The sequence below is a fragment of the Rhineura floridana genome, chromosome 21, assembly GCF_030035675.1.
Source record: "Rhineura floridana isolate rRhiFlo1 chromosome 21, rRhiFlo1.hap2, whole genome shotgun sequence".
In the NCBI taxonomy this organism is placed as follows: domain Eukaryota; kingdom Metazoa; phylum Chordata; class Lepidosauria; order Squamata; family Rhineuridae; genus Rhineura; species Rhineura floridana.
Genome location: NC_084500.1, coordinates 2,386,206 through 2,411,891, shown reverse-complemented (window position 1 = coordinate 2,411,891; position 25,686 = coordinate 2,386,206).

Below are 25,686 nucleotides of genomic sequence, written 5' to 3'. Positions count from 1 at the left end.
AACACTTTACATGGTCTCCAACGCTGGGAAGGGCCATAGCTCGGTGGAAGAGCATCAGCCTTGCAATGCAGAAGACCCCGGGTTCAATCCCCAGCTGCATCTCCAGGTAGGGCTGGGAGAGACTCCTGCCTGAAACCCTGGAGAGCTGCTGCCAGTCAGTTTAGGAGATATTGAGCTAGATGGACCAATGGTCTGACTCAGTATAAGGCAGCTTTTTGTGGTGCTTCCTAACGGTGAGTTGCCATGACTCCCCTCTTCCTCCCTCTGGCCCTTGGCTGTGGTCTTGGGGCACCCCTCCTTCTTTGCATGAGGCTATTGGTGGCATAGCTTTATAGTCCCGGTCAGGTGGTCCAGAGGGAAGCCTCAATGCCTCAGCATTGCATCCAGATCCTTCAAGGGCTGGCGCCTTTTCCTGCAGCCGCTGGCTTTTTTGAGGCAGTGTCATTTCAAGATGTGGGGGATCCCCTCTGTCGTGATGACCCTGGAATTATGGAATCATAGAACAGTAGAGTTGGAAGGGACCTATAAGGCCATCAAGTCCAACCCTGTGCTCCATGCAGGAATCCAATCAGATTCCTCGTCTGCAACTCTGAGGACTTTGAAACTGAAGGGGAAGGGCATTTGCAGGGCCAGCCTGGAATCGCTGCCAACAGATGAACCTGCAGGGCTAGCACTCTCCCACCCCAACCTGAGGATGCGGCACGGCCATCCTCTGACTCAGAGGGCTCTGCTGGAGAAGACGTGAAGTTCCTCTGCTCCATCACAGTAGCACTGGAGAAGGCTGGGCTCTTTAAGTGGACAGCAGCTTGAGGCAAACAATTCAGGTGCACCTGCTGCCGCTCCTCCTCTTATATAAGGGCTCAGTTTCAGCTTGCTGGAGCAACATTAGAGTTTTGTGTTTGCTAGAGTGCAGGTTGAGCCTTTGCACTGCATTGGGCCTGGGCCTGGGCCTGGGCCTATATCCTGGTTGGCCCTTCCCTGGCTTCCCTGCAGAGCATGACACCCTCAGGGCAAGCTGCTCAGGTCCTTCCTGATCCTCTGACAAATCTGTGGTCAGAATGTGGTGGAAGTGGTTCCTCCACAGGGTTGAGGGGATAGGATGGAGGCTTTGGTGCCAGCAATTCAGAAAGGAGTGGATCCATCTCCTCCTTGGGGCTGCTGTTGTGGGAAGGTGCTGCATTGGAGAATGCCTGGGAGCATGGCAGCACCCTAGGGAGTTTCCCAGCTGCTTAGCAGAGAGGGACTGCTGTGTGAACAGGAAGAGGGAAATAGCTGCAACAAGCTCATTCCTCTAGTTAAGAGAAGGGCTGCAGGAGGTTACTTTCCATTGCTTTCCCATGTGGAATGATTCAGCCTCGTTCCAGAAGGATCTGTTTTGTTATTTCTTGCCTGCACTTCTAAATCAAGGACTCTGCTGGGACTTGGAAGGTCTACACCACCCTGAGTAGGTGGAACCCTCAGTAGCAAAGTCCTGCAGGTCCTTTGTAGCTCAGAACACCTGCTTTGCATGCAGAAAGTCCCAGTCTCAATCCTTAGCCTTTCTGGGTAGGGCTGGGAATGTCTCTCTTGCCTGAAACCCTAGAGAGATGCTGCCGGTCAATGTAGGCAATACTGAACCAGATGGACCAATGGTCTGACTTGAGATAAGACAGATTCCTATGTCCCTGCATCATCTTTGGGAGCTCTGGAAAGGAGCTGCCTCTTTTTTTTTGAAGCAAGTCCTGACATGCTTGGTATGTCCTCAGTCTCATTCACTTTGTCCTTCCTATCGGAGCCTGGATGTCTTGAGCAAAACTTGAAAGCTTCAGGGCAAGAATCTGAGTCTTATTTCAAATGTAGGGTGTGATGCTTCAGCTAACAGCAGACCTTAATAATGAGTGCTGTTATATTATGCGCAGGTACATTGCATTATGCATGGTGCTGACCCGAGCACTGATTTGCAATGCAAACACCATCAGGAATAAAAGTACCTAATAACTGGATTAAGGAAGGGAGTGACTCAAGATCTTTGAGCATCATGGGAGGGCAGAAGCATATCCTTGAATAGATGGTATTTGTTCTTCCCTGGTGCTTTAGGGAGATATTCAGGTGACAGAGGGCAGGTTCCACAAGATACACTGCTGTGTTGCAGGAAACCATCAGATTATTTTTTTATATATACTTTGAATCTGCAACAGCAAAAGACATTATAGCGTAATAAGCCCTAGATTTACTGAAATGCATTTGAAAGATTAGGGATCCATATTTTATGTTATTAGAAAGCATTTTTTAAAGACATGTTCAAGAATTGGCTATCTGAGCCCACACTCAAGGCTTGGAGATGCCCCTCAATTAGAGACCACTGATGAAAACTTGTTAAAACTAAAATGTATTTGGCAGGTTACTCGAAACACATCCTTCATAACCATCTTCTGGATTTCAAGGTTTTGAGCTAGCTACCTTTGGATTCTTTTCCTGTGGGGTAATCAGTATTTGTTAACAATCATAGCCTTAGCCAAGGTTCTTTTTTCTAAAACTCCTCAGCCTTTGGACGCAGCACCCCTCCCCACCTGAACAATGCAATTGCAGCCTGACTGCAATTGCATGTCAGTTAGCAAATACCATTCAGTACCAAAATCTGCTGCAGGTTGTTTATCAGATACAGTCACATGCTAAACGGCCTTGCATGTCAGTTGTCGGTTGCAGCCAAATGCCAAGTGTCGCAGCCTACCATGCAGACACTGAGTGTGGGAACGAAAGAAATGAAAAGTCAATCTCATCCAAGATTTGAAATAAAATGGCATTGGCTGCCTGCTACAGATATCAAACAGTGGGTTGCTCTTCAGATATTTGAATATTCTGTATCAAAGCTCACAAGCAGATCTGCAGGAGAATTTTTGAGAAGCAAATTGTTTTTGGTTCTGCTGTGTGACGTAAATGTCAGACCAGGCTCCTACGCCGCCAAGGTCATTGGGTGGCCTCTTAGCAATTGGGGGATATTTATTTATTTATTTGATGGATGGATTTATATCATGCTCCTCCTCAAAAATGGAGCACAGGGCAGCCTAACGGAGTGGCCTTTGTCCTTGCGCTTGATGTAAGGTTTTCCGGGTTGTGTGATGGGTCTCTTTTAGGGACGGAGAAGAAATTTGATTCAGTCCGCTCTTTTTTTTTTTTTTTTTTTTTTTTTCAATAATTTTTATTCAAATTTTCATAAAACATACAAGACAAAATCATAAAACATTCAAAGACAAAAAACAAAATCAAAAATAGTTAAACAAAAAGAAAAAAAGAAAAAAAAAAATAAAAAATAAAGAGTAAAATATTGACTTCCCATTTGTCAAAGATCAAATCAGTTATAAGTCTATAATATATAGCAATCCTGTCTCTTAAGTCATATTATAAAATCACTTTCCTCCAGTAGTTATCTTACTTAATCATCAAATCTCATAAACATTACTTTATTCTTTCCACAAAAAGTCAAAGAGAGATTTCAATTCTTTAAGAAATATATCTATCAATTTTTTTTTTCCAGATAAGCATATCGATTAATCCATCTCATTACTAATTATGATAATCTTATTGTCATAACCATAGTCAAAATAAACATTTCAATTAATCCATCACATCAGAATCTGTTAGGTTCAGTAATTTCAGTAGCCATTGTTCTATTATCTCTATTAGTTCCATTTTCCATCTTCCATCTTCAGTAGTCTTGTTAAGTCCAGTAATTTCAATATCCAATCTTCCATTATCAGTATTCCATAATAATCTTGCTGTCAAAGCCATAGTCCGCTCTTAAAGATCTGAATTTGCCCTTTCCAGAACAATATGTGAGCTGAAACTCAGTTACCCTTTCAAATTTGTACTTCTCTGGATGTTGCAATATCTTGTGGAACGCCTCTCCCGCTATGAACCGACCCGGTCACTTTGCTCAGCATCTAAGGCCCTCCTCCGGGTACCAACCCATCGGGAAGCCCGGAGGACAGTTACTTGATCTAGGGCCTTTTCTGTAGTGGCCCCCGAACTGTGGAACAGCCTTCCCGAAGAAGTACGCCTGGCGCCGACACTTCTATCTTTTCGGCGCCAGGTTAAGACCTGGCTATGCTCCCAGGCATTTTAAGCGTTTAATGTTATAACTTTAAAACTTTTATTTTTTTGTTTGCTGCTTATGTTTACTGTTGGTAGTTGATTTTATTGTGATATTCTGTATTTTAACCTTTTTGTACACCGCCCAGAGAGCCACTTGCTATGGGCGGTTTATAAATGAAACAAACAAATAAATAAATAAATAAATTCTCCCGCCAGGTAATATAGACACAAATGCATAAGTGAGTGCATGCATTGGTGAAAATAACATGCAGACGTTCATTGTATTAGGGAATGTTGCTTTGAAAAAATGGGCATATTGGGCAAAATTGCACATGTGTGCATGTTCACCTTCTCTGAATTTTGCCGTGCAATTTGCCAGTCATGTAATGCATATACCGGGGTAAGGTGTGCACAGGAATACCTATAGCTAGGGAATATAACATTAAAATGCATTATATCAGGGGAAAATGGCAACATGTGTACATTAGACAAAATGCCACACAAAATTCACACATTTTCATGACTTTTTTTTTTAAAAAAAGGGAAATGATGTGGAAAATATGGAGAACTCTGGAAATGGAAAACTGAGACACCAAAACAGACAGATTTGTCCACCTTTAGTCTCAATGCAGTTCCCTTCTTTAGCCATAACTTTGCGTTGGCATGTGGGTGGTGTTGCTACAGAGCATCTCTGAGGTTCCCAGTTCCAGTCCTGCTGGGAGCTGGAAACAAATAGCTGCAGGCTACATTCTTCCCAATGCACAGAGTAAATAGTTTTGACTGGTGGGAGCCCAGTTCATGTCATCCTTCACAGCCTTCACCTGCCACCTTCTGATTGGCAGAATAATCCATATGACGGAAGCCTCCCCGTCTCCATCTAACAGAAGGAGGGGTAGCCCAGCCAACATCTGCATGGAAGGCCAACTGAGATTTCTTGCTTGCTCTCCAAGATGAAACCCGAGTGGCTGTGTGCTGCGCTCGTTGCCAAAATTGGTTGAATTTTCTGGCACCAGCCCCCCGCAAAAGATTTGAGGAAAGCAGGGAAGGGGGGACACGGTGGCACTGACAACCACCTTGGCAGCATGTCTATCCCCTTCCCAATTAATGCTCATCCAGCTTTAATGGAATAAGCAATTAACAATGTTAATTTTAATCTCGTTTGCTAATGAAGGCAGTCTAATGTCACAATAGTTGGCAGGGGCAGTGACCGAAAGCAGGGGGGAAAATAATCTAGGGATAGATGAGTCCGTTAGTTTCAGGTTTCTCCTTTTTCCAATCTTAAATTCAGTTTGGCACATTTCCATATCAGTTTGTGATTTTTTTTAATATATAAGAACTTGCCGAAATATGTCAGCATTTGGGCGTGCATTTCTCCTGCATGGTATGCAGTTGCCGAATGTACACATGTTTGCAAGCAAAATAGAATGCATGTTTGTCTGCTATTTTCTGTAATCTATATGCACAGTTTCCTCTAACATAAGTGTTTTTGTACACACTTTCTGGTTGGGAAACCACACCCTAAATTTTGGAGCTGGATACATTTCAAATAATAGCTGCCTTTCAGTCTGTGTGGTCTTTCCAGAAGTGCAAATTTGGCACTTTGCATTAAAGTGGGCGTAAGAAGAGCCTGGCAGGTGGATCAGACCAAAGGTCCACTTAATCCTCCTTCAGAACCATGAAAACTGAAATCTTATTTTATTCTCCTTCACAAAGAGCACAGATGAACTATGAAATTTTCTCCCACAAGAGGCAGTGATAGCCAGCAACTTGGATGGCTTTAAAATAGGATTAAACAAATTCATGGAGGATAATAAAACTGTCAGCGGCTACTAGCCAGATGGCAATGCTCTGCCTCCACGGTCAGAGACAGTATGGTTCCAACTAACACTTGCTGGAAGCCGCAGGAGGGAAGAACTCAGGTCCTGATTGCAGGTTTCCCACTGGGGCAACTGGTTGGCCACTGTGAGAACAGGATGCTGGACTAGATGAGCCAATGGACTGACCCAGCAGGCTCTTCTGATGTCCTTACGGGAAGGAACGCAGCTCAGTGGCAGAATTCATACACTGCTCACGCTTAGAAGGCCCCTGATTCAATCCTCAGTGTCTTCTGGTTAGAGATGGCTGAGAAATTTGATTCAGTTCACATTGGAAGCCACATCTCTCAAATCCACATTTTCTGAAACAACGTGAGAACTGAAAGACAGCCGTCCTTCGAAATCGGCACTTATTCAAATTTTGCAGTGCGGTTTGCCGACCAGACAAGGTTTACACAAATGCATATGTTAGTGGAAAGGGTGCATAAAAATATATGAGTGAAAATAACGTAGAAATGCATTACATGACTAGAAATGGTTTGGGGAAAAGTGTACACGAGTCAAAACTGCCTATAATATGTGCACTTAGGATAAATTTGCACGGGGATTTTTTTTTAAAAAATGGCAAATTGCTGCAGCAATGTGGAGAACTGAATTTTAAGAGTGGAAAAATGAGACATGGAGGGAATCAAAACTGACTGATCCTTCATTCCCTGCTCCAGGTACAACTGAGCATGCCGCCTATCTGAAATCCTGGAGAGCTGTTGCCTGTCAGAGTAGACAGTACTAGGCTAGATTGTGGGAGGCTGTGTGGATCCAGAATTGGCCTCCACAGTCACTTATGGACCCATTGTTAAAGATCTTACCCTGGAAGACAATCTTATAATGAAATAAAGCAGATTTCCATGGTTTTAGGTTTCTTGCCATGGTTTGGGTATGGTTCATTGTTATGGGGAAGATTAGTATATTCCATTTGGGAAGGCTGTTGCAGAACTAACCAAACTTGCCAGCCCCCCATTACACTGGGTGGCCCAGTTTCCTCTGATAGGGATCTTGCAGGAGTGGCAATGTTCCCTTGCACAAAATTCAAGGAGATGCTTTGCACGTATGCCATGGTTCCTTGCAAGCTCTTCCTCCACACCACTGTGGCCAAGTGAATGTCGGGTGGTAATTGCTCATAGATTCCATACTACCAACCAAAGACAATTGAGGGTCACAGAATCGGCAGGTGTCTCCTGAATCGCCTAAGATCTGTGTTCTCAGGAAAAGCTTTCTGCATGTACATGGCAAGAGGTTCCTGCTTTGTGTCATTCAAGGAAGGGGCCAGCCACTGACAGATGCCTGCAGCATTTTTCCAGGATGCAAAGCTGCTAAACCCTATTTTTTTAAATGAAGCCATTGAGACAATCCAGGATTTGATTTGTGCAACCATGGCATGGAGAAGTCAGGTGGAAAATCATTTAATTAAAATAATCAAGTGTCAAAGGGAGGCTATAATGTGAATGGTTGCCGAGGCCACACAACAGAAGGAAATGAGAAGGTCTCCAGGGAATAACATTCTTTTTGATGCATGGGAGAGTGATCCAGATCCTTCTTTAAGACTAATGATGAGTGGACTCTGCTCAGCTAACAGGGCTAGCAAACCAAGCTATTTTCCTCCCAAAGTGACTGCTGGATCAGAGCAAAGGCATTTTCCTCCCAAGGTGGAAAATAGCCTATTTTATTCCAAGCTTAACTCTCCTTTAAACTTTGTTTTGCTCCCAGTGTCATGGGGAGCACAACAAAGTTGGAAGGTCTTCCCTCCAGATGCCCCTTTAGATGATGAGACCCATCCCACTTCAGGTGGAGCTAGCAGCTGACATTGAGCTTCAGCTCCTTTATAACACTGTGCCTGAAGATGACTATTGCAAAGTAGCATCTTTCCATGGGAAAACCACTGCTTTAGTGGTTTTAGTGGTTCTAACACCACAAATATTAAGTTGAATCCATGTCAGTATGACAGATAAATGTTGGAGATACAATGCTAATGGTTCTGATCTATTTCAATGTATTGGCCTTGCCTTAAAATATTTTTAAAAGATAAAAGCAATAACCTATAGCCAGTGTTTACTTTTATCTATGGATCCTGTAATCATTTTGATAGCATACGTGATGGACATAATACAGACGTCTCAGATGACAGGAAGACGGTTACACACTTATTAATGGCTACTTGGTTGACAATCAAATGGGAAAAGATCAATCCACCTTCCACTGAAGCACCGCTTTTAAGTATTTGGGATTTAGCCTATATGGCCAAACTCACTAATGTTATAAGAATAAGAGAAAGGAACAACAAATGATTCATTTATGTGGAAATGGAGTCTGTTTATTCATTGTTGGAATGATAAAATACAGAATACTCTCCAACCGCATATTGTGCTAGGAAATGTCTGAGTAACATGTATTTTCTCTTTTCTCTTCTTTTCTTCTCATTTTCACTCCTCTCTTATTATTATTAATACTGTTATTTTCCTTTTGCTCTTTTATATATTCATTATCTTAGGAAAGCTAAAAGAAATCTAAAAGAATACAGTTGTGCTATATTTTTAATTTCTTAATTCTGATGATTGTACTGGCGTTCCCCCCCCCCCTTTAAATTATTATCATCAATGCACCAGGGTACAATTTGCATGAAATGTTTGGCATTCTAAAATTACCCCTTCCCCTCAAAAACTAGGGGATCAGGGGATGTCCATAAGATTTCGATGCATACAAAGTTGGGGTGCTTCAGAAGGATTTGGGGTTTGAGGTGAAGCAGGACCTGTATGAGGCAGCATGAGTTGAAGCAGGGGCCCCTGAAGTATGTGATTTAAAGAAATGCTCCAGACAAGCGTCTGCTAAAAGTGAAATGATGTCTCTAAGCTTACCATGTAAGGAAAACACCAGGGTGGGGAGTGGGAGTGCAAGCAACTTTGTAAATTAAAAGCTTAAAGAAAACATTAGGATTAGGAGGGGTAGGGGACACTCCTTTGTGACTAACAGGTCTAGCTTGCAATAAGAGGGAATGATTTTACCAGCGCTCTCCAATCCCAGTTATTTGGGGGAAGGAGGAACTTTGCCAGAGTGAACCGTAAGTCTCTAAGCTAAAGGAAGATGCCAGGATGAGAAGGCAAAGGGAAAGCTGACTGACTGGTAAAGCCTGTAATTAGAAGCAATAGCTTCCCCTAGAAAACAAATCTCTTTCAGTTCTTTCTACTCCAAAATCAACTTTGAAAGGAGTGCAGCACAGACATCCCTGGGCCTATTGCCTATAATTTAGTAGGTATTAGCATAGTGGGGAGGAGAGCTTGGCTGGGAGTCCAGAGTCTGAGTTCAAATCCCCGCACGTGTCTCCTGGGTGTCAAGGGCCAGCTAAACATCACCCCACAGTGAGTGGCTCAGGGGTTACGTGCCCTGCCACCTGTGCAGCCGTGGGCAAGCTGCATCGTCCCAAGGAGCCCAGTTGCCCCCCAGCTGGCAGTTGCGGACAAGGAAGGGGCTGGCTTGTGCAGCTGTGGCAAGCTGAGCAGCCCCTAGCCAGCTGGGGAGGACTAGCCTCAGAGGGAGGCAATGGTAAACCCCCTCTGGATACCGCTTACCATGAAATCCCTATTCGTAGGGTAGCCATAAGTCGGGATCGACTTGAAGGCAGTCCATTTCCATTTTCCATCCACTCTGGAGGGGCGATTATGTCTGCAAGCTCTATTCACTTCTGTCAAAAGGTAAACAAAAAATCTCAAGAGTGAACAGGGAGATAAACTAATCAAATTTTCATGGACCCACAGCCAAATTGGGCAACCAATGATGCACCTTGGACTGAGGTAGACTTTTCCCCGAAGCAGTAGATTGGGGTCCAAGCATAAACCAAAACTATCTTGCAAGATGCCAGCCAGCCAGCTGTCTCTTCTAGGAACTGGCAAGAAGACATGCCAGTAGAGGCTGGTCCATTAGGGCAAGTGGGGCCCTGCCCCACCAACTCAATTTGCCCTCACCTGTCTACCTTCGTACTCATCATCAGTCCAGGGGCTGGGGGCACTACCTGCCCACTTCCTCTTCCTGAGCCTCCGTGTTGCCCTTGTGCAACTCAGCAGGGAGGAAGATGGGGACAAAACTAGAATTAGCTTCCTCTTCCTCTAACTGACTCTATTGTTTGGGCTACCTGTTTTCCACCCTGTCACTCTCGATGGGCACCAGCCACCACTGGGACATCCAGGTTCTGGTGCCAGACAGGTTCTTTTTCATGCATCTTCTTTCACCTTGTGAGGAATGAACACTGCACAAACTTAGATGCACCCAGCTCAGTGGGCCAGCATATTCATTCATATGAGGAAGCTGCTAACATCCAAGGTACATGCAGTATTATTGGGATTCGCTTTCAGAAAAAAGTGAATAAGTAAATTAATTTCCATCTGTTGCCCAATCTTCTGCCTTTCTGTAAATTCAGGAATTCTGCTGCAAGGCAAAGAAGTCTAGGAGACAGACAGCGGGAACGGAATTGGCGCCAATTCCCTGCTCAGGGGTGTCGAGAGAACTGTTAGCTCACAATAACATTGTCACGGTGCTATAGATTTTCATGGCAGCTGGGTGTTGCGTTTTTGACAGAATAATTTTGTCATTTTAGCAATCACTTTGATTTCCCTGCCAAAAGGAAAGATGGGAAATCAAAAGAGGAGAGACTCTTGTGTTACCTTTCTCTGTCTCCTTGTCATATGATGAGGTTCTGCAACGATTTCTTTCACTGACAGAATGCAGGGGAGGAAACCCAACAACACACTGTTCTGCGATGCCTAAACTCTGGTAGTACCAGAGACCCCAACAAAGACTGGAGGTAGCGGTGCACCTGCAGGCAAGCCTCAGTGAGGTCAAGCGTGATGGCATGCCCAATGGGGTTTAAGTTTACCAAATGAAATCATCCAATTACTCCATACCATGTGGTGACTGTGCTGATCCCTGGCAGTGAGACCTGCATTTTGCTCTTCTGAGTATTCTAAAATGTTGGGGAACCAGGGAGTGTCAGATATTATAAGGTTTCAACCAGGAGTGGCATGGCTTCGAGCTTTGATGGCTACCTGTCTAGGTTCTAGGCCAGCTGTCAGAATTCTCCCAGTGCCATGCCCCTTCCTTATGCCCAACCGCTATCCTTAGGCCACACCCTCTCTCCTCTGGCCACACCCCTCACCAACCCTGTTCCAGACTCTGATTTCTGCATGGCTAGAATGTGGCCTCCTGTACGAAAGATAACAGTCACATCCATTGCTCCACCCACATTTGCTTCTGGCCCCACCCACTACTGATGTGCAGCCTCCAGAACAGCCTTTCCCAACCAGTGTGCCTCCAGATGTCGTTGGACCACAATTCCCATCTTTCCTGACAATTGGCAATGCTGGCTGAGGCTGACGGGAGTTGTGGTCCAACATCTGGAGGCACACTGGTTGGGAAAGGCTGCTCCAGAAGGTTCCCCAAGAGGGAATATGGCTCTCAGGCTGACAAAGTCTCCCCATCCCTGCTCGGGATCCAGGGAGAACAGGTTGCCAGTCCAAGTGGTCCTATGAGGAAAGGCTGCAGCCTTTGGGGAGATTTAGTTTAGAGAAATAGGCGAATCCCTCTCGCATAACAGACTGGAACCCGTGGACTTCCAATGAAGCTGCATATTGGAAGAAAGATAGTCTTTCTTCACACAACACATAGTTAAACTATGGAATTTGCTCCCACAAGAGGCAGTGATGGCCACCAACTTGGGCGGCCTTAAAAGAGGATTAGAGAAATCCATGGAGGATGAGGCTATCCCTGGTTCGTAGCCATGATGGCTATGCTCTGCCTCCATATTTGGAGACTGCATGCTCCCAACTACCAGTTGCTGGTAACCACAGGAGGGGAGAGTGCTCTTGTATGTAGGTCATGCTTGGAAGCTTCCCATGGGCACCTGGTTGGCCACTATGAGAACAGGATGCAGGATTAGATGGGCCCCCTTTGGCCGGATCCAGCAGGCTCTTTTGTTCTTATGTCCAGAAGCAGGCATGTGCTCCTCAGCACAGGCAGGAGTTGAGTTCCAGATCTGCGGGCTAGAGGCAGGTGCGTAATCAAAACCAGGAAGGGGTCAACATCCACAACATTGGGCTCACTGTTTGGACTGCACTTTTTGATTACTGGAACAACAAGCTACATACGTCAAACGATGCTTTTGAGATGTTTATGATGTAATTTTAGGAATTGATGTTCTGCGTGGAAGATGAAATAAAGTAACCTTTCCTCATAGTCCCCAAGCTCCTGTCCTTCTTTGTCACCCCCTTCCAGGCACATCCTCATTGTCAACATCCTTCTTAAACTAGGGTGCCCACAACCGGACATAGTTTTCCAATTCCTGTTCAAAGCACATCTTTGCCAGATGTTTACTCTCCTTAGGCCTTGCTAACAAATAGCAATGAATCACTGCCAGATGGCATGTTCTCTGGAGTCAGAGGCTCTGCCTTCCAGTGTCTGCAGCTTCTGTGAAATCATTCCCACTTTGCATTTGATCACTGTGAATGGGACTGAAGTGGTGTCTCATCTCTTGTGACGTTCGTCAGGTGTTCTAGTAACGGATACATCCGACCTTGTCATGGCATGTTTCTTGAGGGGACATGCTTCCAGGAGAAATCCATTTCCCCTGCGGAAGAGAGGAGGCACAAATCAGATCTGACACTGAATTTCACTGTGTGAAATACAAGATGTGTTCTGGAAGACACTTGACCCACATATGATCCATAAATGGTATCAGGAAATATGGAAATTAGTTTTTCCATAAGTGCTAACACATAGTTCAAAAGCAATGAGACAAGGAACAGTTGCAGACAAGTTCTATGAACAAAGGTATAGCTTTATTGTTTTTGTTAGTCAGTGATGGGGCATGCAAACCTCCAACCTCGCATGGTCAGATATGGCGGTCCACATTGGGATAATTATCTGGAAAACAATTCAGGACAATAACCATTTAATATATGCTTACCTCCCTAGAGCATTGTAGGTACCATAACGCCTATTGTCAACTGAACTATTTTCTCTCATTGTTGTATAAGTTATTCTCATTTTGTATTCTATTCTACCCAAAAACCAATAAGAACATTATTAAAAAAAGGAAAAAAGGGGAAAAAAGAGTCCCATCCTGGCAAAACATCTCCTCTGGTGGCAACAGTTCCATCCAGCTATACTGTGTCACGGATGCTGCAATCGAACCCCCAAATTCTGTCCTGTTTCAGTCTTGCTCATACTCAGTCACAGGGGTGAGCAGTGACGTGGCCACATTTGCTGATGATACTAAATTATTCAGGTTTGTTAAAACAAAAAGGGATTGCGAAGAGCTCCAAAAGGACCTCTCCAAACTGAGCGTATGGGCGATAAAATGGCAAATAAAATGCAATGTAAACAAGTGTGAAGTGATGCATTTTGGAGCAAAAAATCTTAATATAAACTCATAATATATAAACTCATGGGGTCTGAACTAGAGGTGACAGGCCAGGGACTTGAGGTCATAGTGGATAGCTCGATGAAGTTGTCGACCCATTGTATGGCATCTGTGAAAAAGGCAAATTCCATGCTAGCGATAATTAGGAAAGGTATTGAAAATAAAACTGCTGTTGATATAATGGCATTGTGCAAATATATGGTGCAGCCATATTTGGAACACTGTGTACAGTTCTGGTCACCTCACCTCAAAAAGGATATTGTAGAGTTGGAAAAGGTTTGGAAAAGGGCAATCAGAATGATCAAAGGGATGGAGTGACTCCCCTATGAGGAAAGGTTGCAGCATTTGGGGCTTTTTAGTTTAGAGAAAAGGTGAGCCCAGAGGCGACATGCCAGAAGTGTATAAAACTATGTATGGCATTGAGAAAGTGGATAGAGAAAAGTTTTTCTCCTTTTCTCATAACACTAGAACTTGTGGACATCCAAAGAAGCTGAATGGTGGAAGATTTCAGAACAGACCAAAGAAAAGACTTTTTTAGTCTGTTGTTGTTTTGATTGTTCTAAAAATGTTTTTAATAACTTGCCTTTAACTGTTTTATTGATAACTTTTAATGTTTTTTGTAAACAACCTAGAGGTTTGTTTGATTTTTACAACCATGCGGTATATAAATTTTATTAAATAAAATAAAGAAAACATGACCTCAGACTGCCCTGACCTTACCTCTTGCCTCAACCCTTGTTTTGGACTCTAAATACTTGGACCCTGACCTCAGACCGGCCCTGAATACTACTTCTGCCTGTTGATGTTGCTGCTGGCAAATACCCTGATTACTCTGGATCCTAGAGGGAAACAGGACATTGGATCCTGACCCGGCATTTTCCTGTCTCTGTCCGTCCCAATACTCTCATGTTATGATTTATGCACTGTTGTTTGTGACCTTGGCTATCTATGGCCCCTTGCCAAGAGACTGCAATAAGCATGGATCCCCTTTTGTCCTCCCGGGTCAGAACATCAGCTATAGCAGAAGCATGGGCAGTGAGAGGTGCAGAATCTTAAGTGCGGGCGCACTCAGAAAAAGCCAGCTTTATTGCAAGATTTGATGTTATTCCACAGAGCTAAGACCACCTGAATGCTAAAGATCCTCTGTGGTTTTGAGAGCTCATGTTAATTTACCGGCAGAGTGGTGAGACATCCTGAGACACATCCTCACAGCTGCTAGACACCAAAGGTGACCAAAGTTCACCGTTTTAAGAGTGGCATACCAAAATGTCCTTACATCTGGGAGCTAGACTTCCATACCATTTATTTATTTATTTATTTATTTATTTTATTAAACTTTTATACCGCCCAACTAGCAAAAGCTCTCTGGGCGGTGAACAACAGAGAGTACTAAAATACACAATATAATACAATAAGAACATTTAACAATAAAACAATCTAAAATCAATTACAACAGATAAGAAAATCAATAGCTTAGGTTAAAATGCATTGTCTCTTGTGTTTCAGTTCACTTCTGCGTTGACCTCAGTCCTCAATGTGCCCTGCAAAGCATGTTGGGCTATCACAGCCTTCCCCTGTACAGTTCTGGCTGCCTCACTTCACAAAGGATATTGTAGGGTTGGAAAAGGTTCACAAGAGGGCAACCAAGATGTTCAGGGGGGTGGAGCAGCTCCCCTATGAGGAAAGGTTGCAGCATTCGGGGCTTTCTAGTTTAGAGAAAAGGCGAGTCAGAGGAGACATGATAGAAGTGTATAAAATGATGCATGGCATGGAGAGAGTGGACGGAGGAAAGGTTTTCTCCCTCTCTCATAACACTAGAACTTGTGGACATCCAATGAAGCTGAATGCCAGAGGATTCAGGACAGACAAAAGGAAGGACTTCTTCACATAGTGCATAGCTAAATTAGGCAGTGATGGCTACCAAATTAGATGTCTTCAAAAGAGGATTAGGCAAATACATGGAGGAGCACAAGGCTATCAATGGCTACTAGCCACAATGACTATGTTACTTCTGAATACCAGTTGCTGGAAACTGGAGAAGTGGAGAGGACTCTTGCACACAGGCTCTTCTGATGGACCAGAGCAGCTGAGTTGAGTCTCACCCTTCATACAGTTTTTAAAATTATGCATGCATGGAGAACATGGATAGACCAAACTTTTTCTCCCTCTCTCATAACGCTAGAACTCATGGACATCCAATGAAGCTGGATGCTGGAAGATTCGGGACAGGCAGAAGAAAGTGCTTCTTCATGCAGCGCATAACTGAACTATAGAGGCAGCGATGGCCACCAACATGGATGGCTTTCAAAGAGGATTAGAGAAATCCATGGAGGAGGATAGGCTACTCGCCATGATGGCCGTGCTCTGCCAGCATAGTCCGAGGCAGTATGCTTCTGAAAAACAGTTGCTAGTAGCTGCAGGAGAGAAGAGTGCTCTTGCACGTAGGTTCTGCTTGTGGGATCCCCATAATGGGCATCTGGTTGGACTAGATGGGCCTCTGGCCTGATCCAGCATGACTTTTCTTATGTTGAACTGAGAGAACCAAAATGGACAGGCCCTTCCATCTCTAGTCCTGACCGGTGGCCTTTTTCTACCAGAGGTCCAGCTGGTCAATGGGCTCAGCCATTGACAAGGACAGGTGGTGAACTCCTAAAACAACATCTGGGGCACAATGTGCAATGATGACCGGGGCATACCCAACCCTACTTGGGGTTTGAACCTGAGACCTTCTGCATGCAAAGCAGATACTTTGTCACTGGGCTATGGTCCTTCCCAGAATCAGACCATTGGTCCATCTAACTCAGTATTGTCTACACTGACTAGCAGCAGCTCTCCAGGATTTCATAGAATCATAGAATAGTAGAGTTGGAAGGGGCCTATAAGGCCATCAAGTCCAACCCCCTGCTCAGTGCAGGAATCCAAATCAAAGCATTCCCGACAGATGGCTGTCCAGCTGCCTCTTGAATGCCTCCAATGACGGAGAGCCCACTACCTCTCTAGGTCATTGGTTCCATTGTCCTATGGCTCTAACAGTTAGGAAGTTTTTCCTGATGTCCAGTCAAAATCTGGCTTCCTGCAACTTTCAGGCAGGGGACATTCCCAGCCCTAACTGGAGATGCCACTGGAGATTGAACCTGGGACCTTCTGCATGCAAAGGATGGACCTTTCACTGCCACAAACCCTCTGTGGGGTTGGAGGACCCATTAAGATGGTCCGCCCCAGGCGGTTGATGGAACTTGATGGATTCCTGAATGCGCTTGGGGATACATTGGAGCAAGCACACAGCCACTCGGCTGAAGCCCTGGTGGAGGGCTGGAATGCCGCAATCACCGGAGCTTTAGACCGGGTGGCTCCGAAACGCCCTCTCCCCCTGAACAGAACTCAGACGGCACCGTGGTTTACCCCACGGTTGCGAACTCTGAGGCGGGAGGTGAGACAGCTAGAGTGCCGGTGGCGGAAGTCTCGCTCTGAGGACGATCTAACACTGGTTAGAGCTGCTGCTGCAGCCTATCATGTGGCAATAAGGGCAGCAAAAAAAGATTTTTATGGTGTCTCTATTGCATATGCAGAGTGCTGTCCCAGGAGACTATTCCAAGTGGTCCGGAGCCTGGTCGGTCCAGTTGCTCCAGAACCGATGGAACATGATAAGGTCTCCTGTGATGAGTTTCCTAAACACTTTGCAGATAAAATCGATCATATTAAAAGCGAGATTCCGTACACTGTGGATACAGAGAGTGAGCCAGAGGTGAACAGTGTTGCTTCGGTGGCATGGGATCGGTTCCAGCTTCTTCCTTCTGATGAAGTGGACAAGGTGCTTTCAACTCTAAGGCCGACCACCTGCCTACTTGACCCTTGCCCTTCGTGGCTCATTATGAGCTGCAAAGATAGACTGGGAGAGAGGATCAAGCTGATGATAAATGCATCGCTTGAAGAGGGAATAATGCCATCAGTGCTCAAGGAAGCGATAATAAAACCAATTTTAAAAAAGTCCTCCTTGAACTCTCAAGATCTGAACAACTTCCGCCCAGTCTCAAATGTGCCATTCTTAGGCAAGGCAGTTGAGCGGGTGGTGGCTAAACAGTTGCAAGCACACTTGGAAGAAGCAGATTATCTGGATCCATTTCAGTCGGGCTTCAGACCGGGACATGGGACTGAAACAGCCTTGGTCGCCTTGGTAGATGATATGAGAAGGGCGTGGGATAGAGGCGAAGGCACCTTCCTTGTCCTCCTCGATCTCTCAGAGGCTTTTGATACCGTCGACCATGCTATCCTCTTGGATTGCCTGCAGAGGTTAGGTATTGGGGGCACTGTATTGCAGTGGTTCCATTCCTTCCTCTCTGGGAGATACCAAAGAGTAGCATTGGAGGAAGAGGTTTCAGATCCCTGGCCCCTCACTTGTGGGGTGCCACAGGGTTCTATCCTTTCTCCAATGCTCTTTAACATCTATATAAAGCCATTGGGAGCAATCATCAGGGGATTTGGGCTGCAATGTCATCAGTATGCGGATGACACGCAGCTCTATCTCTCATTTAAATCTTCACCAAGGTTGGCTGTGGAAACCCTGTCCAAGTGTCTGGAGTTGGTGAGTGGCTGGATGGGAAGGAATAAGTTGAAGCTGAATCCTGACAAAACCGAGGTGCTGTTTGTGGGAGACAAGGGAAGGCTGGGAGATATAGACCTGGTGCTTAACGAGGTACGATTGCCCTTGAAAGACCAGGTCCGTAGCCTGGGGGTCATTCTTGACTCCCAGCTGTCTATGGAGCTTAACATTTCAGCTGTGAGCCGAGCAGCTCTGTATCAACTCCATCTGATACAGAGGCTACGCCCCTACCTTCCCAATCATCTGCTCCCACTGGTGGTACATGCCCTGATCACCACTCGCCTAGACTACTGTAATGCGCTCTACGTGGGGTTACCCTTGAAAACGGTTTGGAAATTACAGCTGGTACAGAATGCAGCGGCACGTCTGATTGCAGGCAGCCGCTGTAGAGATCACATCACTCCTGTGTTGAAGGAGTTGCATTGGTTACCGGTTGTGTACCGAACCCAATTCAAGTTGTTGGTTTTAACCTTTAAAACCCTATACGGTTGTGGCCCAGCCTATCTGAAGGAGCGCCTCCAGCATCGACAGGGATGCCGCTCAACAAGATCGACCTCAGAGGGCCTTCTCTGGATCCCACCAGTCAAAATAGCTAGGCTGGTGAGGACTCGAGAGAGGGCCTTCTCAATAGTGGCCCCCACCCTCTGGAACTCTCTCCCAGGTGATATACGCCATGCCCCGTCTATAATGAGCTTCCGCAGGACCCTGAAGACTTGGCTTTTTAGGCGGGCGTTTGAGATGGACTAGTTTTTTTACTGTTTTTAAATTTTAATTGTTTTATATACTGTTTTATCTTGTACGTTGCCCAGAGTGGCTGGACAACCAGCCAGATGGGCGACTAACAAATTTAATAATGAATAGATAAATAAATAGATAAATAAATAAATAAAGCAGATGTTCTGCCTCTGAGCAATGACCATTCCACTTTAGAAGTGTTCTCCTTTCCTATAACGCATAGTTCACTTATGAAGATTTACTGCTGAAGATGTGTTTTTTTAAAGGATTCAGTTAGGTTTCTGAGCAAGTTCGCATGCCAGACTATAGAACTGGCTGGTTTTATGTTGTAGCCTGCAAGATGCTTGCAAAAATTACTGTACTGATAAGTATCCTGGGCCCACAGATGTTTGAAGGCTTCTGGAAGCCAAGGTCAAATCCCAGCATCTTCTGGTTCACCTTTCCCGTTGCTTTCTTGGCAAGAGCACAGAGCTTGTGGGGAAAACCTGTGGCCCTCCAGATATTGCTGAACGACAAATCCCATCATCCCTAGCTAGTGGAGACTGGTGGCTACTATGTCAGTGGGGCAGTGAATTTGCTTCGGCTTTTAGTCTGAACGTTCTAGGAGGTGTCCAAGGTGCTGAATCTATTTTTAAATATATATATACCTATTTCGGATATGGTTTCTTGCTTTTTTCAAAGTTCAGTTCACCCCATTTCTATATCAGCTCACAGTTGAAACAAAAGTCTTCAGAAAAATTCATATACATTTTCTTGTGGGCCTTTGGCCAATCCAGTAGTGCTCTTCAAAGAGTTCAATGTGCCCCCCCAAGAAAACCAGTTCAGTCCACACAACCCACAACTAGGAATGGAAGAATCTGTCAGTGACAGTTCTCTCAGTTTCTCATTTTACCAATCTTAAATTCAGTTCTCTGGGTTTCTTCAGCAATTTGTGTGTTTTTTTTTTAAAAAAAATAATCATTGTGAAATTTCTGCCGCATTTTAGTGCAAAGTTCTCATAATAAACACATTTTTGCATAAAGTCTTTGACTAATGTACACATTTTTGCAAGCAATTTTCCCTACTATAATGCATTGCTTATATTTTATTTTCACAAATATATTCATTTTTATGCACACTTTAATGCACATGTTTTAAACCATTGGTTGGTTGGAGAACTGAATTGCAACATTTTGGATGAGTGCATATTTGGAAGGATGGCTGTGTGCTGGTTCTCATGTTGTTTTGGAAAGTCTAACTTTGACAGATTCTGTCTGAAATGCAAACACAATCAAATTTATCCTCCAACCCAGGCTTCACCCCCTTCTACTGCTCATGCAAATCTGAGCCAAGCTTGCATCACACAAGGGCTTCGAATCACTGTAGTAGGCTCTTTCCCCCTTGAAACAATTACAAAAGAGAGAGAGAGAATATAAGTTGCCAAAAAAAATGGAAGGATATCGTCCTCAACTAGTTTCCTGTGAGAACAGGTGTAGTGAGGGAAATGCATTGTGTGGCTCCATTTCTGAGAGCTCATTATCTTTTCGTGCGATTTCAATATCTCTGAATTATGAAGCTGCTAATTTGTATTTTAATATGCCCCCTTGTGTCCTGCCAACCATAAAAATGAAGCAAATTCAATCAAAGGCCATTCCTTATCTCATCCGAAAGCAGGTTTTGCCAGGGTGCTATGGAGTCTTCAGTCCATTACACCGTAACTGGAAGGGAGAGAGAAGCAGGGGGAATCTGAGTTCCTTCCCGGTATATCGGGCTCCGTAGAAGCAAGGCAAAGATTGACCATCAGTTGCTTGAGCTGTAATGCGTGAGATGTTGAGAGAGCATCGCAACCTTTCTAACACCTTGAATCACCAGTGAACAAGCCCTGGCTTATTCTCTGTTCGTAGAGGGGAAACACCCCCCCGCATGATGCAGAGATGCCAAAAGGGCAGGAGTTGCAGCCCCCATGGCTGTCGTAATGGGTACCCTTCAAGCATGCGCCATGCTTTGTATCCATGTTTATGGGACTTAACTTTAATGTCTTAATATATATTGAGCAATGCACGCACATAACGGCTCTCCCGGGACCTGTAATTCTGAAGGCTCTGATTTTTGCATGTGTGAAAACCCCAACCTTTTCCGTTAATTTATACTGGATTTTAAACCGAGAAGGAAACAGCCCATCCACCATAAAGAGAACAAGGTTCCCACATTGTATTGAAAAGCCTACACTTGTAGTACTCGTCATGAGAAAAGACAGAATAGAAATCATCATTTCAGTCCCTGACCTCACTATTTGCAAATACTTTGCTCCAAACCATGTGTTCCTCCTCATGTGTCTGAAGAAGTGAGCAAAAGAAGTGGACAACTTATGCCATGATAACTTTTGTTAGGGTTGTATTCAGTGTTAGTTAAACTCAGAGTAGAGCCATTGAAATTAATAGATATGGCTATCTTGTTTCCATTAGTTTCAGTGGATTTACTCTGACTAGAATACAACCCTCAGTCTTCAAGGTGCCACAGGACTATTTTTTCTGTTTATCATGAAACATGCATTTATATGACAACGGCGGGCACTTCCAGATGACCATTCCTCTTGATTTAGTAGCAGAGAGATTAGATGACGGCAGCTATTTAATGAGCATTCATTCTGTTTTGTTTGCAGGAAGTTTAGATGACTGCGTCAAAGCAATTATTATCCCACATTTTCACATACATCTTCTTGTCATTGTCATTTCCCTTCTTATAAAAAAGTTCAATCTTTTTGAGAAGTGGATTTCTTGTGCATGGCTTCCTAATCAGCTGTAATTGCTGATATGCGCTTGAATCCCATCCACAAACAGCGACAGTCTTGAAGTGCCCTGAGAATGTTTAAAGAACACCACATACATTTATCTCTGTAATTTTAAATATCTAGGAAAGGTAGATAAGGATTGCTATTCCCCATACTGCAGATGGAAGCCTGAGGTTGAGGGAGGAGCTTGCTTAGGGAATGTGGTTGAGATCTGAATCGTAGCATTTCTCATTCCATTCTACACATTATCTGCCCAAAGGGGAATCCTACTGAGTTCAATGGCACTTACTTCCAGGTGTGAGGGTATAGCAGCCTTCCCCAATCTGGTGTTCTACAGATACTTCAGACTACAACTTCCATCAACCCCGACTACTGGCTATGCTGTCTGAGGCTGCGGGGAGTTCCCCAGGTTGGGGAAGGCTGGTGCATGGGATCATTGACCAAGTTATTTTGTAACTAGCATGTTACCTTAATGCCAGAAAAGGACACCCTTCAAAAAGGAGCGGTTACGAGGCTGCTTGCAATGATGGAAACTGCGTCTAGCCCCTATCCGCACCTCTGAGCACCATAGTAGAGATGTTGGCACATTCTTTCTCTAGCTGGATTCCGGGCTAGGTTTTGGAGTTGTTGTAGATGATAATTTTTCGGTCGCTTTGAGAAGGAGGTTTTTCCAGGGTACAGCTCATGCACTCTACTCCATGTGTGCTGACCCCTGTGATTTCCCCAAATGGGAGAAACTCAGCAGCATAGTTTGTGGCAGTCTCAAGGCAATGTGCAATAGAAACAGTGAACAGTTAAACGCCCCCCCCAAAGCAGATATATTGACACCCATGACAGAGACCCATTCATCCAGCTGGGGAAGTCTGTTGGAACAAAAATGTCTTCGACTGTTTTCGGAAAGTGCAGGTGGTGGGCACCTTCAGTCTGTATCTCAACAGGGATGCTGTTTCACAGAACAGGGACAGCCATGCTGAGAGACCTTCTCTGAGCTGCTGTGGAGTGGGCTTCAGCGATCTTTGGAACTTGCAGGAGAAGCTCCTAGTGCCATGGCATTGCTGTTTGGGAAAATGAAGGAGATGGGCAGGCAGGCTTGCAGAGATGCGGGATGTTGTTGCAGAGGGTTGCATGATGGAAATCCTGGAAGGCTATACTTGGACTCAAGGCCCTGGGATCTCCCCAAACTTCAAAGCTCACGTTGGGAAGAGAAGCTCTGCTGATCGTCGGAAAGTTTCCCTTGAAGGTCCCTCCCCTTCTTTCTACCTCAGCATCTACCATAATTGCTTTTGGTCTCCAAGGATCCCGCCGAGGATTTATGGAACACACCAAGCAAGGCAGCAGCCAGCAATTTGAAAGGCTGCTTTCGGATATAAGAAGTTAATGCTACACTGGCCTTGGGGAAAACGAATTGAAATCCTCCGGCTTTTTCCACGTGATGTTTAAGCAAAAATCTCCGAGTTGGTTCAGGAGCCTCTCTCCAGAAAGTCCCTTTCCTTCTAAAATGAGATAGGAGGAGAAGCCATGCCTTCAGGCAACCAACTCGTTTCTCCAATGTCTCATTATAGGTTTTTTTCTAGTTTTATCTGGAGGGGAATTTGAAAAACAGCTGCTATGCTTAAGTAGTGAGAAGACAGAGTGACCATCAGGATGTTTTTATGTGCGCCTCCCCAACATTTCCCATCTGCTAGCATAGTCGAGATGCTTCCACTGAGAACTTCCTCCCATATCCTCCCACACCTGACAGCTTTCAAGACAAATTTTCTGCTGTTAAATGAACGACGTTGATGGAGTTCTTAAGAAAGGCAAGGATTCAGCAGAGTCGACTGATGCGGTGCAAGGGATTTCAGGAGCACATTTTTTAAAATTGAACCCTCCTAGGGAAGAAAGTAGAAGCCGCTGGTGTTATTCTGTTAGTGGGGCTTTGATGGGGCTCTGGGCAGCAGGCTGTACTTTAAGTGGTCTGGCTGAAGCACAATATCCCATCCCAGTGTTGATTGCGGATGGCAGGTCACTAAGGGAGCAGAGATATTAAGTATCAGGTGCAGCATAAGACACAATGCTAGAGATGGAAAGGGAGTCGTCAGGACCAGGGAGAGCTCCAAGGTAGAATATAAGTTGCTTTCACCAAGTGCTGGTCAAGGATGAAACTTTAAGGCTTGGAGCTCCCCCACCCCCCGTTAGGGGTGTGCAGCAGTTTTGGAAAAATCCCAGATCCCACACTGAAGTGGGGTGCTTTGCAGGGATTCTGGGCTTGTTCAAGATGAAGTGAAATCTGCAGAAGGCATCCTGAGTTTAAACAGGGATCCCCCTAAAGTACCTTGTGCTGCCTCAGCAACTTGAAGGGGAAAAAATGCTACAGACAAGTGTTTATTAAAAGTGAAACTAATCTCTCTAAGCTTATTATATAAGGAAAACGCCAGGGTGGGTGAGGATTGAGGGAGAGAGAAAATGCCAGGGTGAGGAGGAGGAGGAAGTCTGTTATGACAGACAGATGACATTTGCAATCGGAGGGAATGATTTTAGCTGGATTCTCCAGTCCCAGGGCTTTGGGGAAGGAAAGCAAATCCTTTTTAATTCTTGTTCATACTCATATCGGCTTTAAGGGTGCCTAGCACAAACACTGCCAGAGAGATTTGTCTGCAATTTGCAGACTCTCATCTGCTATTTGCAGACCAATTACCCACATAACACAAGGGGAAATTAAGTGATTCTTTTTAAAAAAAAAAACACACACAACCCACCCCAAAACTATAACGCAAAGGCAGGGAATTTGTGGCACATGGGCCAGTCACTGGATGATATCAGCTGATGGGCAGGAGGGCAGGATTCAAGTCTGTTGGAGTCTGCTTTGCTAGTACATGAAGGGACACTCACTGGTGAAGCAGACCCCTGCGGCCAGCAGGATGGAACCCTCTCCTCCCAGTTGGTGAGAGATGGTTCAGTCCCACTCAGTATGGCTGTACATGCCTGTTCCCCTGCTTGGATCCATATCCTAGGGGGAAATGGGCACAAAATGAATATATTGATGAAAATAACTTACAAAAAATGCATTAGGATAAAATGCTTGCAAAAGCGTACGTTAGAGAAAACTGCACACAAAAAGGAATTTATTAGGAGAAATTTGCACTAAAATGCTGGATAATTTTCATGAGGATTTTGTTTTTGAAAAACCCTAGCAAATTGCTGCAGAAATGTGTAGAACCAAATTTAAGATTAAAAAAAATGAGAAAGTGATCACTGCAGGAGAGGGCATCCTGCAGATACTATCCTATCAGGAGGCCCATTCCACAAAGTGTCAGAATTTGGCTTAGCATGGTGTAGGCTTAACGGACAATATAAAAACTGACAAATCACCGGGCCCAGATGGCATCCACCCGAGAGTTCTCAAAGAACTCAAATGTGAAATTGCTGATCTGCTAACTAAAATATGTAACTTGTCCCTCGGGTCCTCCTCCGTGCCTGAGGACTGGAAAGTGGCAAATGTAACGCCAATCTTCAAAAAGGGATCCAGAGGGGATCCCGGAAATTACAGGCCAGTTAGCTTAACCTCTGTTCCTGGAAAACTGGTAGAAAGTATGATTAAAGCCAGATTAACTAAGCACATAGAAGAACAAGCCTTGCTGAAGCAGAGCCAGCATGGCTTCTGCAAGGGAAAGTCCTGTCTCAGTAACCTACTAGAATTATTTGAGAGTGTCAATAAGCATATAGATAGAGGTGATCCAGTGGACATAGTGTACTTAGACTTTCAAAAAGCGTTTGACAAGGTACCTCACCAAAGACTTCTGAGAAAGCTTAGCAGTCATGGAATAAGAGGAGAGGTCCTCTTGTGGATAAGGAATTGGTTAAGAAGCAGAAAGCAGAGAGTAGGAATAAATGGACAGTTCTCCCAATGGAGGGCTGTAGAAAGTGGAGTCCCTCAAGGATTGGTATTGGGACCTGTACTTTTCAACTTGTTCATTAATGACCTAGAATTAGGAGTGAGCAGTGAAGTGGCCAAGTTTGCTGACGACACTAAATTGTTCAGGGTTGTTAAAACAAAAAGGGATTGCGAAGAGCTTCAAGAAGACCTCTCCAAACTGAGTGAATGGGCGGAAAAATGGCAAATGCAATTCAATATAAACAAGTGTAAAATTATGCATATTGGAGCAAAAAATCTGAATTTCACATATATGCTCATGGGGTCTGAACTGGCGGTGACCGACCAGGAGAGAGACCTCGGGGTTGTAGTGGACAGCAC